Source organism: Danio rerio, chromosome 3 (genome assembly GCF_052040795.2).
Source record: "Danio rerio strain M-AB ecotype USA chromosome 3, GRCz13ab, whole genome shotgun sequence".
NCBI lineage: Eukaryota > Metazoa > Chordata > Actinopteri > Cypriniformes > Danionidae > Danio > Danio rerio.
Window position 1 is genome coordinate 22,709,751 of NC_141023.1, and position 16,905 is coordinate 22,726,655.

General features: G+C 34.0%; 1 protein-coding gene and 1 long non-coding RNA gene across 7 annotated transcripts in view; both read left to right on the top strand.

The window, feature by feature from the left end:
- Positions 1-16,905, top strand: part of ppp1r9ba (protein phosphatase 1, regulatory subunit 9Ba) — an 87,138-nt gene that overhangs the window by 20,111 nt on the left and 50,122 nt on the right. The gene's annotated exons all lie outside the window — the stretch shown is intronic.
- On the top strand, positions 7,636-10,191 carry LOC147845616 (uncharacterized). The gene is made up of 2 exons (XR_015480765.1): positions 7,636-8,020; positions 8,339-10,191. It is a non-coding gene; the product is annotated as an uncharacterized LOC147845616 (long non-coding RNA).

Here is a 16,905-nt window from a genome sequence, read left to right on the forward strand (position 1 = left end):
GTTAACCAACAGCACGAAATTTCAATGTATTAATGTTGTAATATTTGAAATGTTCTTTCAGTCATTGTTATTTTTCTTTCCTTCAAGTTTAGTTCAAGTCTATGCATTTGCAGGAGACTCCCGAAACTTCCGGGAGACTTGGGATGTCTGTGATTACATTAACGTTACTAGCCATTTTGCGAGCTAGTGTAGCGCATGTCTGACTGGAGTAGTGTTTGGAGGTGGGTGGAGTGTGGTGATATGTAAACAGGTTGTTGAGATTGGCTGTTTTGTTGCAGGGTCCAGGGTTGCTGGGGCAACGGGGGCGGAGCCAGCTCGAGCAGGCTGACACAGAAGGCAGCAATATTGCTAATAAGTGCATGCTTTAATAAAGTGATATTTTGAGTTCTTAAGCGATGGTCTACTGTTTAACATGACCGCGAGGAAGGCAGCGTATAGTCTGCCACGTCATTTGGGATGCCTTGTTGAGGGTTGCTGCACTGAAAACATTATATTTTGTACTTATTCTCTTTTTTGTTTTTAAATGTTAGTCTGAGTCGAATCGCTCGGTTTGTAATGCGTACCTAACCGAAAGTCTTGTACTAAACGGTTCAATACAAATACTAGATAAGATAAGATAAGATAGATAAAATAACATCATAGATAAAAGTATCACATTTTAGGCCGTATAGCAATACAGAAAAATATATGAATACAAATGTACAAAAGCAAAAGCAGTAAAAAATAATTTTAAAAATACTAAGCCATAAAAATGCCAGCTATAGTTTTTAAAAATTTATTAATTAATTTTTATTTATTTAAATGTGAGAAGAAGATTTATATATTTTTATTATATTTATATTTAACCTAATTTTATATAACCTAATTTTTGCCCTTGAGGTTGCCAAACAAGCCTGTTAGTTTACCAGAGCTTTAACCTCAAACCCTCCAATTAAAACACTCGTATATCGCAGTCTGCTTGTATACATTGATTGGGAAAGACAGAGATGTTGTTAGGCTGGCCGAATAATATACTGATAAGCGGGAGGTGGACAGTTTTAATCCTATAGAGGGCCTTGGACTGGCTTTTGGTGAGGATATTGATTGATGTATGGCCTCATTTTGTTAAACAGTTTTCACTGCCCATCCCCACTGTCAATGGCTGACTAGAGAACTGCACACAATCAGCGTGCACAGGCCAGTAAAATAGATGCAGTAATGGAGTAAAGACTCTATGAAATGTTAATTGCCTGAAGATTAAGAACTGCTTTATGTTCAAACTATTTTCTGGTTGTTTTATTGATTTTTGCAGAGCCTTAATGAAGGTTTGTTTGTAGCTTTGGTGAGTGATCACTATTCACTAACGCTGCATTTATGGTGTGGTTCTTAAAAGGATAGTTCACACAAAAATGAAAATTACCTCATTATTTACTCTTTCCTATGTGTGTTTTAAACCTTTATGCTTGTTGAACATATAAGATGATGTTTTGAAGAATTACTGGCATCCATCAATTTCCATTGTAGGAAAAAAAAAATATTATGGAAGTCAGTTAGTGCCAGCAACCAGCATTTGTGTGTGTGTGTTTAACAGAGGAAAGAAGCTTCATAAAGGTTTTAAACCCCCATAAGGGTGAGTAAATGATGGAGACGGGTCAGTGCAGTGCAATCTACGCTGCATTCAATGCTTTTTAAAGCGCTCACCTAACCCCACCCCTAACCCTACCCGTCACAGTGATGTCACTCACTCCATTGAGTGCATCTTGTCTGACATTGCATCGCTGAGTGATGCAATCTCAGCTTCATCATAAAGGCTGCATCCAGATACTGTTGAAATGATGACGGAATTTTCATTTTTGGGTGAACTATACCTTCAATTGCCAGTTGTTGACTATAGACCATTTCAATGTGGTCATGCCACTGCCCCATGAACATATCCTGCTCGTTATCGAACTATTACAAAACCATAACAAGAGGCAATACAATCATAACTTAATGTCAAAACAGCTATCATAACATTGTTTATTGACATGAAAATTCTCAGAAGCTATAGAAATGAAAAATGTAAAACTGGAAGTACGCTGGGACCATTGTTTTTGTGTACATCCCTCAAAGTGGTCTATTTGAGATTGTTGTTACTTTTGATTACAAGTTATTCTATTAAAAGTAACCCATATCCAAATTATTATATATCCATTTCTGCATTTCTAGTACAATACACTTGGTGAAATAGACGAAATCCCCTAGAGGAGCTTAGGCTGGATGGGAATTATAAAGTAGTGTGATTTATGAAGGACATAGATGAAATGATAATCCAAGCTTAAAAGGTCAGCAAATCATTGATCTCTTAAGGCAATCCAACTCGTATTCACAGGAGAATATCCAATCTGTCCACTTACATGTTAGACACAATTGCATGTGTCCAAATCATATCAGTTTTTTTCTACTTCAGAAAAGTGAGTCCTTGATGATACAGTACCAGAATTTGTGTGCTTTTTAATCTGCTTCCACTTCCTTGAGTTGTATCCGATCTGTGTCACATTCGAGGAAAAAAAAACAGAACTGGGTCACTTGATCTATGTAGTAGAACACTTTTTAGGGTATTTCTCTGTTTTTGCAACGAAAGCTATTTTATTTAGTGTTTTATTTCAGTTTTTTTTTTGCACGTTTTTTGATTCGTTGGGGAAAAAATAGGGGCTTAACTGTAAAGCAGACGAGGTCAGCTATTTTGAGTGACACACAACATGATTTAACATCATTTCCAGAATCCGGGAGATTGCATGAAATCTGATGTGGATCACAGGATTTTTACTACAGCTCATTTTGAAGCTTGGATGGTAGTAGATTTGCTTTTAGATGGTAGATTTTGAGGTTTTGAGAGGTTTTGAGAGTTGCATTGTGGAGTATTGTGTTGATGTTTAAGCACCTCTAGGCCAAACCCAGACAGCTTATTTACAAGCTTTCCAGCGTTAAAAGACTAACAAGGTTAAACTGCTGCTTCTTATGTTTGTTTAACAAATATAACTTGATGGCCAATATTAAAGTCTGGCTGTAATTAGGGGAATAAAGGTTAGCTTAGCCAGAATCCAAATTTACACCTAACTGGATGTGACAAACACATCTTTCTCTTGGAGAGTTTATGTTTCCAGCATGTACAATTCAATACAATCAGGTATTTTTGTCAAGGATTTAGGATTACATTTATAAGGGTTTTATTAACATTTGCATTGCAAATGTTTGTGTGTGTTTGTAAGTGTGCAAGTGTGTGTGTGTGTGTGTGTGTGTACTAATTACACTGTCTTGTCCCAATAGGTGGATTTAGAGGTTTTTCCAAATAAAGCACAAGTGGATTTAGCTGGTTTTGACACAAAAGAAATTCTACATTGTTAAAAACTAAAGAATAGTCTAAAGTGACATTTTTTAAAGTTTTGTTTTACTAGCTAATAACCTTATTATAACATATAAATTGAAACTTCTGAACATTATTATAGGAGCCTGATAGAAAATGGTCATTTACAAAAAAGATGTCTGATAGATTTAGAGGGTTTTGCATTTGAACTCTTCATACATGTGTATATTTGAGGAAATTATTAGTTTTATTTATAAATCAAATATTTATATCTAATTATCTTTATATAAAATTTTACCTAAATATTTATGTAAATTCTTGAATTTTTTTATATTTTAGATATTTATATATATATATATATATATATATATATATATATATATATATATATATATATATATATATATATATATATATATATATATATATATATATATATATATATATATATATATACATTTATTATTACTTATGCGCAGTGAGTACACTGGCACTGTAAAAAATCCTGGTTGCCTTGCATTTTTAAGCTGAATCAAATTAACCGTATGAGTCCAGTGAACTTTTATTAGAACATGATTGTCTTAATTTACAATGAACTAAAAAACATTTGCTGTCATGACTAATTGTATATATAAATTTTTACAGTGTGCAAATGCAAACTTTTACTTTGAATGTGATTAATCTTGCTTTTTTATGCTTTTTCTTGTTTTCCTAATTTGTAAGTCGCTTTGGATAAAAGCGTCTGCTAAATGACTAGATGTAAATGTAATCATTTGACAGCACCACTTAATTTATATTAGTATTAGATTAGTACCATCTATTTTTAGGATAACATACAAGTCAGATTTTTTGCAACCTGAAACATTTCCTGACTTATTTAATGACAAAACATTTTGTATACAAGAAATGTATTCGTGAGGCACATTTGCCATGCACTATTAGTTTGTTTCACTAATATTTGTGACATTTGAGGTTGTTCCTCAGTTGTAGGCTTTAGTTACAGAAAATCTGTTTGTTGAGCTAAATGAAATGTGATTACATCAGAAAATGAATTTACATCAGATAAATAACCAATCAGATCATTTACCTACTTCAAATCTCACAAAGCTCCACAGATGATTACGTAGTCACTCTATATGTTCTCAAAGAAATATTTAAGCATGCATATTTTGTCAAATGCTTTGAAAATAATGTTTCTATAGATGCATCCAACAACTCTGAATTATTATTTTTATACTTATCCTTCATTTTTTAGATGATTGTCATTTGCAAAGCCTCACGATTGCAGTTTTTCATATTAATTTCATTTCATATACATTTTTTTACGCTCTTCTGTGCATTAAACTAAATTACAAAATTATTTACCTTATAGTTTTTTTGCTTTGGGCAGAATTAAAATACATATTGCTTGGTGTTTGTGTTGTCAATGTTTTAATTTTATTTAGGGCATTCCAGTACAATAGTTATCAGTTCAGTTTTAAATGTAACTTACACATACAACTTCTCTGTTTTTTGTTGTTTTGTAATTTTGACATATAGTGGGATGTACAGTCAGGTATGGTTTAATTTCTAGAACTTTAGTACAAAGCATTGGAAAAAAATCTAAAAGCAATGAAGAGTGGTGTTAGCTTAAAGAAAAGCTGTCATTTCCACCATTGATTTTTCTGTTTCCGGCCTGATTTATTCTTTCTGGCGTTTCATCGGTATCCTGTAGTCAGTTGTTTTTGCTTCTGTGCAGAGACAAAATGAGAAGAGACAAAGGAGAAAAGCAGGTCAGAGGTGCTTTTGTCGGGTCAGATGTCTTTTAAAAGTATCTCTTGCTCAAAGCCATTGTTCAGCTGCCCCATCACATGCTTCGAGCCTTTAAGTGATGCTTATCTTTTTTATGATGCAGCAGCTCTAAATTTGCATTCTGCATCAGCTTTGCTATCTTAAAAACAATGCATGCTAGCGAAAATAGTCTTATCCTGAGATGTACTTTAGTAAGTGAAGAAATTGCTTTAATGCATGACAAATAATGGCATATAGCTGTGTGTTGCCCAATCTGGATCAGGTTGCATAATAGTTATAATAATGGCCTGCAAAATGTCTCTTCCTCTAGCATTGCCTGTTTACTGTAAAAAAACAAAGTGTAATCTTTTAAAATTGTACTGATTTTGTGACTTTCAAGTGTAATTGTTTATTGTAGCAACAATGCTGTGTTAATTAGCTTAATTAATTTAGCAAATTAGCTCATTGCTTTTATCCAGAGACTTACAAATGGGGTATGTTACAAGCAATTTATCAAAAAGAGCAAATTTGCTGGATACAATGCCAAGTTGTAATTATGTAGATTCAGACACACAAGCCAAAGCAGAAGTGAAAAGCAAAAAAGAGATCAAGATTTTTTTTTATGATCATGGTTGTGTGAGAGACCTCCGCTCTCAAATGGATTAGGCAATTAAAGAGTTTGCAAAGGTAAAATGTAAAAAGGTAATGAACCATAAAAGACCCATGCTGACAAAAGCAAAACACACATTTTATGGGTCAAATTTAAAGATTTTTTTGTGACAATAGTCATTAGAATTTTAACTAAAGAATATAGGAATACATTTTGTAAATTTCCTACTATATATGTATCAAAACTCATAAAGTAATGTGCATTAGAAGTAGGGCTGGGCAATATTGCAATAAAAATGATCATGAAATTATGTTTCATTTCATTCAATATCGATAATTATTTATATATATATAGGTATATTTATTTATCCACTTTATTTCAATTTACCAACATTACTAAGGCAAATAGTTTTAATAGTAAAAGACAAAATATCTGATCTCCTCATAATAAAATAAACATAAGTGTTAAAGAGACTCTTAAACTTGATAAATAAAATGTTACAAAGTGTGTGCAATGGTAAAAGGTAGATCAACGTCTGTTAGGTGTCAATAATAATGATACAGTAAAACTCAAACTCTGTCAACAAAACAAATTATGATAATCAAATCTGAGCTTTCAGGTAAAGAAACTAGCCATCGTTATTCAAATACATATTGGAACATTACAAATTGTGAAGTTGGATGACTATATTACCCCTATGCTAAAAAAAATCTTTGAGATGAAGAGCTATTGGCTGGGATGCACAAGAAAAGAAACCAAAAAGCCACTCTGGTGACATCCTTTATAATCTCCTCACTGCTACTATACAGCACTCATTTTCGCATATGTTGTTATTCTCAACTGAAATGACAGGTGTGAGCGTGAGGTTTCCTTCATTATTTTCTATGGCGTTTTCGTAACAAGGCGACCATCAACAGTTTTCTCAGAGGATGACAAATGGACAAACCAGCTCTGAAGTTTATGAAGAAAAGTAAAAAACGCTGCAGTGTTTAGATGCACTGTGTTTGTCTGTAGTAATTGGTCTGCTGTTATTATTGAAATCTTTATATTCCATACAAAGTGTGAAGCAGATTGCCTAGTTCTACATGAATCATGGCACGCTTGCAGAATTTGGAAAAAGTTCATATGTTTTCAACTAGGTCTACCTGGAAAATGCTCACTTGTCACACCTCCATTGGAAACGACAAACTTACACCCTAAGATTATTGACATTTCTTCCAAAGTGCATGCTCAGAAGCCACATTTTAATAAAACTATATCTCTTCATATCAAATGTTTTCTTATTGACAAGGGTGTTCGGTCAATAAATATGGATACTGATGTTATTGCCCAGCATCTTTAAAGGTGAATTTCTCAATATTTAGATAATTTTTTTAATCCTCAGATTTCAGATTTTCAAGTAGTTATATCTCTGAGAAATATTGTTGTATCCTAAAATATTGTTGTATGGAAAGTGTATTTTTTTCAGCTATCGGAAGATGTTTTGTGAACCAGGGTCACATATTATAAATGCATTTAATGTGTTATTCTGAGTGGCAGCATGGTGGCTCAGTGGTTAGCACGGTCATCTCATAGCAAGAAGGTTGCTGGTTCAAGTGCCAGCTGGGCAAGTTGGTATTTTGGTGTGGACTTTGCACGTTCTCCCCCTGTTTGTGTGGGTTTCCTGCAGGGGCCCAGGTTTTCTCCCACAGTCCAAAGACATGCGCTATATTGACCAACCTGAAGAAAAATGAATCGATGAATGTTATTCTGAAAATATTTTCACTTCATTATACTACATTTCTTTTAATAATTGCAGTGCTATTTTTTGTTTATTTAAATTTTTTTTATTTAACGTTACTGCTATTTAAATATATTTTTTTGTAATAATAATAATAATTATTATTATTATTATTATGTATTATTAAGTGTTTAGCAAACATCACATTGGTCCCCTCTTGAACTTTTAACCCTTCGGTTTTTCAGCTCAGATTTTTAAACACTAGGTTACTCCTCTGCAATAAACATAATCGCCTAGTACTGCTTTCTAAACCATTAGTGTTTGTAGTTAAGTGCTTTAGTCTCTGAAGCTCTGGAACAAAACGTTGTGGTTTGACACATCTCTGAGCTGTAATTTCCTCATAATTATCCCAGATGTTTTCAGCGTGGAATGTGTCCCTCTCTGAGCTCTCTTTGTTACAAAGCAAAACAAGTGAATCTTTTTATAGTTGCAGGGAACGTTAACTAGATAGAAGCAGTCTACCTTTGATGTTGTTTTGACTGAGGCGAGTGAGAGTTATTTGGTTTTAGTTGTATGTCAAAGTCTTGATCTCTTGGTCTATTGACCTTATTCTAAAATGCGGAAGTGCGCCTGTTTTCGCGATTGTCTTAGAACTTCCGTTTCAGTCGCCTATGGGAGAAATGACAAGGAATAATAAACGGCAAAAAACGGTCAAACTACTTGCTCTACAAACAAATGTTTGCATGACTATACAGACCAAGTAGAATAATATAACAAGGAAATATCAGTTTGCAACATTAAACACCGAAACGAGCAGTTTTTAATGTCTAAAAATGAATGGAAGTGAATGAGACCGGAAGTCTCGTGCCAAAAAGGTTCAAATGGCAGCGCCCGCTCGTCTGCGGAGAATAAGGTCAATAATGCACCTTTAAGCCACTTCTCCAGAGTAAGAAATACTAGCCAAGGCAAGCAGATTTTTTTTTTCCTCTTCTGTGTGGGAGAGCCGAACGTCAGTCTTTGGGTAACTCACAGGGAGTCTGTTGTAGAAAGGTTGCCAGGGTCATGCTGGAATGCCCAGCACCCTTGTTTATATCTTTCACTCTTTCTTGTCGCTGCCGTTTCTCTTTAGCGGTCGTCTTCTTCGAGCGCTGGCTGTCAAGAGAGAGAGAGAAACAGGCACAAGGAACTCTCTGTTCTCCACGTCCTCATCTCGCTTGGCCTTTTCACATTTATATTCGGAAATGGTCCATCTAAAGACGTTCATAGTGCATGGAGAAAGTCTGTTAGTCTTCCCATTTGTATTAATGTTAGGTGCTGATTGGCACATTGAAGAGATCATAGGTAAAAAATTTCTTGGGATAATTACGTTTTCATAACCAGTGTGTGAACAGATTGAATAAAATTGTAAAGGTTTGCCAAAACACTCTGCTTTGTTTGAGTTGGTGTACTTTTTTTGAGGAATACTACACTTTTTCTTGGAAATGGACTACTTTCAAGAGTTAAATAGTTGAGTTCTACTAATTATGAATCACTTCAGCCAATCTCTGGGTCTGGAAGGAGCACTTTTAGCTTAGCTTAGCATAAATAGTTGAATCGGATTAGACTGCTACTACTTGCTCAAATAGTTTGGATAGTTTTCCTATAAAGATTGACTATTCTGTAGTTTATTAAGACCGACAGAAAATCAAAAGTTGCCATTTTCTAGACCAATAAGTCTGCAAATTGTACTCTCATTTCAGCATAATAAACAAGAATCTTTGTTGCTGGGTGGCACGGTGGCTCAATGGTAAGCACTGTTAACTCACAGCAAGAAGACCTCTGGTTCAGTTTTACCATAGTGTATGAATGCGAGTGTATTGCGGGTGTCTCCCAGTACTTAATTGTGGCTGGAAGGACATCTGTGTTAAACATCCTGGAATAGTTGGCGGTTCATTCCACTGTGGTGACCCCTGATAAATAAGCAACTAAGCAGGAAATGAACTTTGCTGCTGTTTCGTGGCTGCAGCAGGCACAAGGAAATTACACAACAAGGACATTTTACCTTTCTAGGAGTTATTTTTTGGGTACTTTGTGATATCATTGCACGTGCTGCAGTCTGGAACTATTGAACAAACCCTCACCTTTTTATAAATGTCCGATAGCTTTTTAGCTACTCTTTAGTCGCTTTCATTTGGACGTTTGTATGAACACTGTTACTACTAAATTGGCAATTTCAAATTAATTTTTTAATGATTGGCAACAAATGCTAATATGTCTTTAAGTGGAGTTCACTAAATGGCAATGTCGCTAAAAAGAAGTGTTCTGTAACAAATTCTGCATGAAGAGATTTTAAAATCTGCAGCTTTACTCACAGAAGTTGTTGAGCTAAAAAAACAGTAGGTACAAATAAGGCCAGGCTAACCTGTCAAACTTTGCCCTCCTCCATTTAAAGGGTCATAAAATTGCTTGGTGTACTAGGAAAAACACACTGGAACTCAAAACTTCCTCCCCAGTAAGATAATCATTTAATGAAAGCACCAGGCTGAAAAAAGAACTTGCTTTGAACTTTAGTAAACACAGCAATTCTATTTTTTGTTAAACTAAATGCATATATAAAGGATCTTGTGAGACAATATTTTTTTATAGTTTATATTTACATTAAGCAAAGCTTTTATGGAGCTTTTAAGTATATTACAATTAAGGAATAATAATGGTTTCACATTTATCATGATTAATAAGCATTCACTAATTTCAAAACACTACTAGTTTAGAAAAATCACATAAAAACTATAATACTATAAAAAAACTATAAAAAAATAATAATAATTTATTGTTATTTATTGCTGCTCAGTAACCAAATAGTACAGCACAAAATAAATAAAAAACAAACAATAGTCCATCTCTACGAAAAAGTAATAGAAAAAAGTTTTTGATTTGTAAACAAGTAATAGTTTTACAAAACAATGATTAAATAAATGAATTTAAAAAAAGAATACATTTAAAATTTTTGCTGAATTTAAAATGTTCATTGCCAGTTCGTTCTATAAAGATGATACTGAACATTACATTTACATAAATGTTTAAAAAATATGGGAAAAAAGTGGATTAGAGTATTAGTATAAAAAGAGTATTAAACTTTAAGCAGATATGTTGAGCACTATTTAACTTAAATATTTAATAATTTTTTAGCCCTACGCACGCATCTTAACATTTGAAAAATATACTTTTGTCTAATGTAAATCTAAGCTACATATTAGCTAAGTATTTCCCTTTTAAAGAGAATGAATGTAGTCAAAGGTTGCTGAACCTGTCTTTTGATCAACTATGTTACAAAATTGTTAGGTATTAATTTTTGTATTCTTCTTTTTTTTTGGACCTGTGTAAAAATGTATATATATATATATATATATATATATATATATATATATATATATATATATATATATATATATATATATATATATATATATGTATATATATATATGTATATATATATATGTATATATATATATGTATATGTATATATGTATATGTATATATGTAAAGTATGAAGCGGTCTGTTCTTGTCATGTGACTCGCAGTGCGCTTGCAGCTTTCTGAAAAGTTCAGATCAGTGGTGTCCAAACTCGGCCCTGTTCTCCGGGCCGGTGTTCTGCAGATTTTAGCTCCAACCCCAATTAAACACACCTGGGCTAGCGAATCAAGCTCTTTCTAGGCTTTCTAGAAACATCCTTGCAGGTGTTCTGAGGCAAGTTGGAGCTAAAAATCTGCAGGACACCGGCCCTCCAGGACCGAGTTTGGACACCCCTGGTTTAAATGTTTTTAACTAGATAACGTTACACCCAGAAAACACGTCACATCGCTTTCAGTTTGCGCACGCAAGCCATGTGCCTCCATTGGAAATAACGAACTTGCACGTGCAAAAGATGGCATATGTGAACGGCCCTTATGTGCGGTATGAAAAAGGCGTGAGTTGATTGCCTCAGCCATTGTTAATCCAGTGTGTGCGTGCGTATTAGCCTCTGTGTACAAGCTCTGAACTTTACACTAGGGTACAGTTGGCATAACTTTGTTTAGTCGCAGCAGATTTGTTCTATTTGGAGAATCCTTTATTTATAAAGTGTGGGCTGATAGGGAAATCAGTTAAAAGTTGCATCCCTACTTACAAGTGAGAATAAAAAAGCACTTCAAATCCTCAGAGAGCAGCAGTTTGACAAGTCCAAGTTAGATTACATTTTCCCCCTGAGCATACAGATAGGAGAGAGAGTGTCACCTGCAGGTGGTTTGTCAAGCGCACTCACCTACGTGACACACACTAAAAAGTACGCAATATCTCCAGAAATATGGAATTTTGATGAAGAAAGTGTCTGGTGCATACAGAAAGAGAGACTGTGTTCAAGAGGTGCAAAGTCAATCCATTATATAATATTAGTATATAATGATCATTTAGACTAATGACTGCTCACATGTACACAAAAAAGTTTGCTAGCATTAAACATGGACCTCAGCACAAATAAAAAATGTGCGCAGCCCCTTTAAGAAACACTATATCTTGTTGACTTCATAGTCTCTGCCCTATCGTTTTCTCTCGTTGCCACACGATTAACACTCCTAAATGGTAGTTGCAGGGCTAGGTTTGGCGTACACATTATTAATGCATGATCTTGAATCTACTGGTCGTGTTTCTCTAAATGTTTCAGCAATCCTGATCAGACTCTGAACACCTCCCTCTATTCCACCGTGTTTGTTCATACAACGGATTTCCCAGAACGCCGCAGTGAAGGGACCTGGAGACGGGCACACAGCCAGATTTGCTTTTCCATTTCTGTTTTCTTATTAAACCCATTTGTTGTGCTCGCATCTTGACAGCGCCACTGCAGATTCAGTCAAAGGCTTAGGCTGCTGTCATTACCTAAAAAGATCATTCACCAAATAAAACAGTTATCATTTACTAATCCTCATGGTAATTTAAATCCATATGAATTTTTCATTAATGGAAAAAGAAATTGTTTTTCTATTTAAGTATCATTTTTATGACTGATGATTTATTGTTATATCATAGTTAGTCCCCCTCAACTTTAAATTTATGGAAATAGTGTCCAGAATATTTTTTAACATGTTTTTTTGTTACACTTAATATGTGCACTACATCTGACAAGTTTGGGGTCAGATACATTTATATCTATTAGTTTTATTCAACAAAGATGCTCTAATTTGACCAAAAGTGACTGAACATTTGTATAATGTTTTTTAAATGCAAGATTTAAATGCTTGTACTTTATGTTTTTATCATGATTTTTACAAAAATACTAAGCAGTAACTTTTTATTATTATTATTATTTTAATACTATTGGTGATAATAGTAAATGTTTCTTGATCACCAATTCCACTCTATCTGACAAAAGTCCTGTCGTCAATGCCAGTTATACGAGCAACAAATAATAACTTGACTTCTAGTTGATCATTTGGAAAAGTGGCAAGGTGGATTTTTCTGATGAATCATCTGTTGAACTGCATCCCAATCATTACAAATACTACAGAAGACCTATTGGAACCTGCATGTGCCCAAGATTCTCACAGATATGTCAAGTTTGGCAAAGGAAAAATCGTGGTTTGGGGTTTCCATAGAGTATGGGGGTGTGTGAAAGATCTGCAGAGTGTTTGGCAACATCAACAGCCTGAGGTATCAAGACATTTGTGCTGCCCATTACATTACAAACCACAGGAGAGGGCAAATTCTTCAGCAGGATAGCGCTCCTTCTCATACTTCAGCTTCCACGTCATAGTTCCTGAAAGCAAAGAACTCCCAGAGTTCATCAAAATTCTTTGAATTCATCTTCAATGCCTCCTCCATCTTCCCCCAGACATGCTCAATAATGTTCATCCACCTTGACCAGCCCAGTCACCAGATATGAACACCATTGAGCATGTCTGGGGGAAGATTGCCATTCCAGATGACTTTATTATTAAGTTATTTAAGTCATTGCAGAGATGTATGGATGCAGTCCTCCAAGCTCATAATACACAATATGAATTCCTTTTCCACTGCACCATGACTTTATATTCTATACTGTACAATATTTCTGTTAAGTGACAAGACTTTTGTCTAAGCAAAGTCAGACCTTACTGTTCTAATTAAGGCATGGTCATATTTTATTTTGGTATAAGTGTTATCTAGAGGCCTTTTTTCTTTCATGTAAGCCACTTCTGATACCACATGATCAACTACAAGTCAAGTTATTATTTGTTGCTCCTAAAACTATGTGACACTTTCAGCTTTTATTCACTGTAATTACATTTTAAAATATATGCAAGCACAAAACGGCTATTTTAAATTAATATTTCCCAACTTGACAGTTTTTGCTATATTTTTGATCACACAATGCACCCTTGAAGAGGCTAGAATTCTTTTAAACTGTAATGTAATTAAGTTTGGAACAACATAAAGGAAACTAAATGCCATGCTAATTTTAGAACTACCTATCTTTTTTTCCTTTTGTTTTTTGACGCTCTTGTCTGCATGTGCTGTAATGTTCCCAAAGCAGATTGGCTAGAGTTACTGAAGCACAAGCCATTAAAACATGTCATCGAGTTAATCACAAAGGCTTTAGTCATTTAGTCCCGAGAGACTGCATTCCTGTGCTCTGAATAGCAAGTCCTGATGTCGAGAGACTGTAATACAATTAGTTACATTTGTGTGTTTGTGCTGGAAAATGCTGGAACAGCTGGTCAGTCCATAGATCAATATTAAGGTAGCATTAGTGGAAGCAGGACCAAGCATTGTGGCCTGGACGGGAAGCCCTGAAGGCATGTGTGTGTGACCATGATTGTTTTTCCTTCATCTGGTAAACCTATTTATTTCATCCAGATTACACTTGTAACACACACTGTCCTGTTTTACAGACTCCCTGAGCTTCAGTGGTCAACAGAATAACAAGTACATTAGGTACAAACTTTAATTTCTAAAGAAAAACCCTCCAATTTAAACTGTACCTAGAAAGTTTGATGCTGTTTGATTAGTATCAATTACAAATACAAAAAAAAAAACTGAAAACCCCATTGTGTCAGACCAAATTTTGGTGTCTGGGGATTTCACAGAAGATATATTAAATACAAGCAAAATGTCTGCTTTAATAGCTTTTGTGTAAGTAAAATGTTAAAATATGGGTGAAATAGTGTTCTGTCATCATTCAGAAGACCAGATTTATTTATCTTAAAAAAGAAAAAAAACACAAGTTTTAATCAGTGTTTAAAAAGTATAAAAGAATTAGTGATCATAATTGTATAATTTATATTTTTAATGATTCTATTGCTGGCAAATGAGAGGATATAGTGACCAGTAAGAAGATAGAAACATTTTCATTAATTTCTATTTTAGGGTTAAACATTACCTGTTGCAGATATGACTAACAAGATTTCTTGGTTAAATAAATGACGCATGCAAGTCATTATTGATAAGCAATTTTGTTGCTTAAAAAAATAACCCTAACCCTTTTCATCCTTGCCCTTCATTTAAAGGATGGGATTCAGCATTGTTTGGGCTGGACTGCTCTTCAAATTAGGGTATATGCAGAAGGACTTTTTTAGTAACCTGGGTCAAACGCTTCCAATGTACTGTATGCCATTACAAAATTGCAGCATTTAAGGTCTGCTTTCTTTAAAAATCAACAATCTTTACCGCCTGATTAATATACAAAGTTTTTGCTGCTAGCCTGCTGATCCTGATGGGCGAGTGCTTGTAAGCTGTCTTTCATTTTATTTTACACTTGAACAACTAAATGAATGCTGAAGTCTATTTAACTGATTATATCTTAATCACATTACAAAATCAATGCTGTAAAAGTAACCGTATAAATAGATAGGTGGTTGGGGGTGAATGCCTTTGACACAAATCATCATATCCAAATAAACGCAACTCTTTGTTTCTTTGTTTTATTGCTGAGCTACAGAAAAGCCAACTGAAATTAATTGGGTCAGTTAAATGTTGTAAATGAATCAGACTTTCAAAATGCAAAAACTGTCCATTGACATAGAGGACAATGCACAAGTCATCTGTGAACAAATCAAGGTAAAGGCAGGAGCCGCTAGGTATTTAGCATTGAACTTTGTTATTGTGTTATAAAATGAATTTATCATGTTTGTACTGTAATAAGTTTACTATAAAATGTTTTTTTAAAAAGATACTGCGTTAGTTAGTCAGATTTAAAGCCACATTTTCCCTTGGCAAATTTTTTGTAACACGGTTTGGTATATATTCTGCCCTTTAGATTGTTGTACCCCAATCACATGGTAAAATATTCTTGCTGATTTAACATTTTTTGTTTAATCAAATTAACTTTTCTAGTCCTCCCAGTTTACATCAATCAAACTGACCAATGATATTTGACTACAAGAATATAAACTTTGCATAACTTAAACTTGAAACCTCATTAACTTATTAAAATAAGTTTAATCAACATAAGAATATGTTTACATGCACTTCTAAAGTTTGAGATTAATCTAAACAGTAGTTACTAGTTTGTGTTTTCAAGATGTCATGTGAACACTTTAATCAAATGGAACATGCTTAGTCCTTGTAAACAAACTTTCATGTAGCTCTTTATCATGTCAAATTGCCCATAATGCCTCAGTCACGGGCTGTAGAAAGCACGAAAGAGGTCAAACATCCTCAGATCTCACAGCCACTCGTGGGATTAAACCAACAGGTTGATTCTTAAGGATTAGCAGCGAGTCTTGTGAGATTACAGGAGTGCTGCAGCCTGCAACCTACAATAACCTTTAGCTTATATACAATTATTAACAATAGTAATTTATCACACTGCATATGTGTTTGATGCAATGACGAATTCAAGCACACAGCTTCACCTTATTAATTATTAATTTGCTTAGTCTTAATTAATTTATAATTAAAGCAAAAACCAACACCAAAAAAGTATGAACATTTATAAATAGCTAAAAAAAATACATTTGATTGTGTGTCGTGTCACGAAGGCTCTGGATCAGATAAGTCTTCATATACTGATGCGCATACTTTTACTCATTATGATCAGTGTTGGGAGTAATGCATTACGACGAGTGCTAGTTACTGAAAAATGAAACTTGTTTCATTACTAGTTACTTCATTAAAAAGGTACTCGCTTTATTAATTACTTGCACCAAAAAATAATGCCTTACTGTTAAAAGTAATTTTTGAGTTACTTTTCCAAGGAACATTTTTAATGCTCCAGTTAATGCCCTTATAAAGCCACTTTAGTGCTGCATAGAAAAGTTGCTTCATAGAAAATACACTGTTGATCAACTTCACAGTTTTAGTTAATTTGCATTCTCACAACTAAAACACAAGACAGACTTAAACAAAAAGTAATTTTTAAACCTTAATTTATTTAAGTCAGACCAACAGCACATAAATAAAAAAAAAAAATCACAAGTTGATAAAGCAGCTGAATAAATTTCCATAAATAAGCAAATGATTCTTCACCATCATATTTAAACCTTAAACAT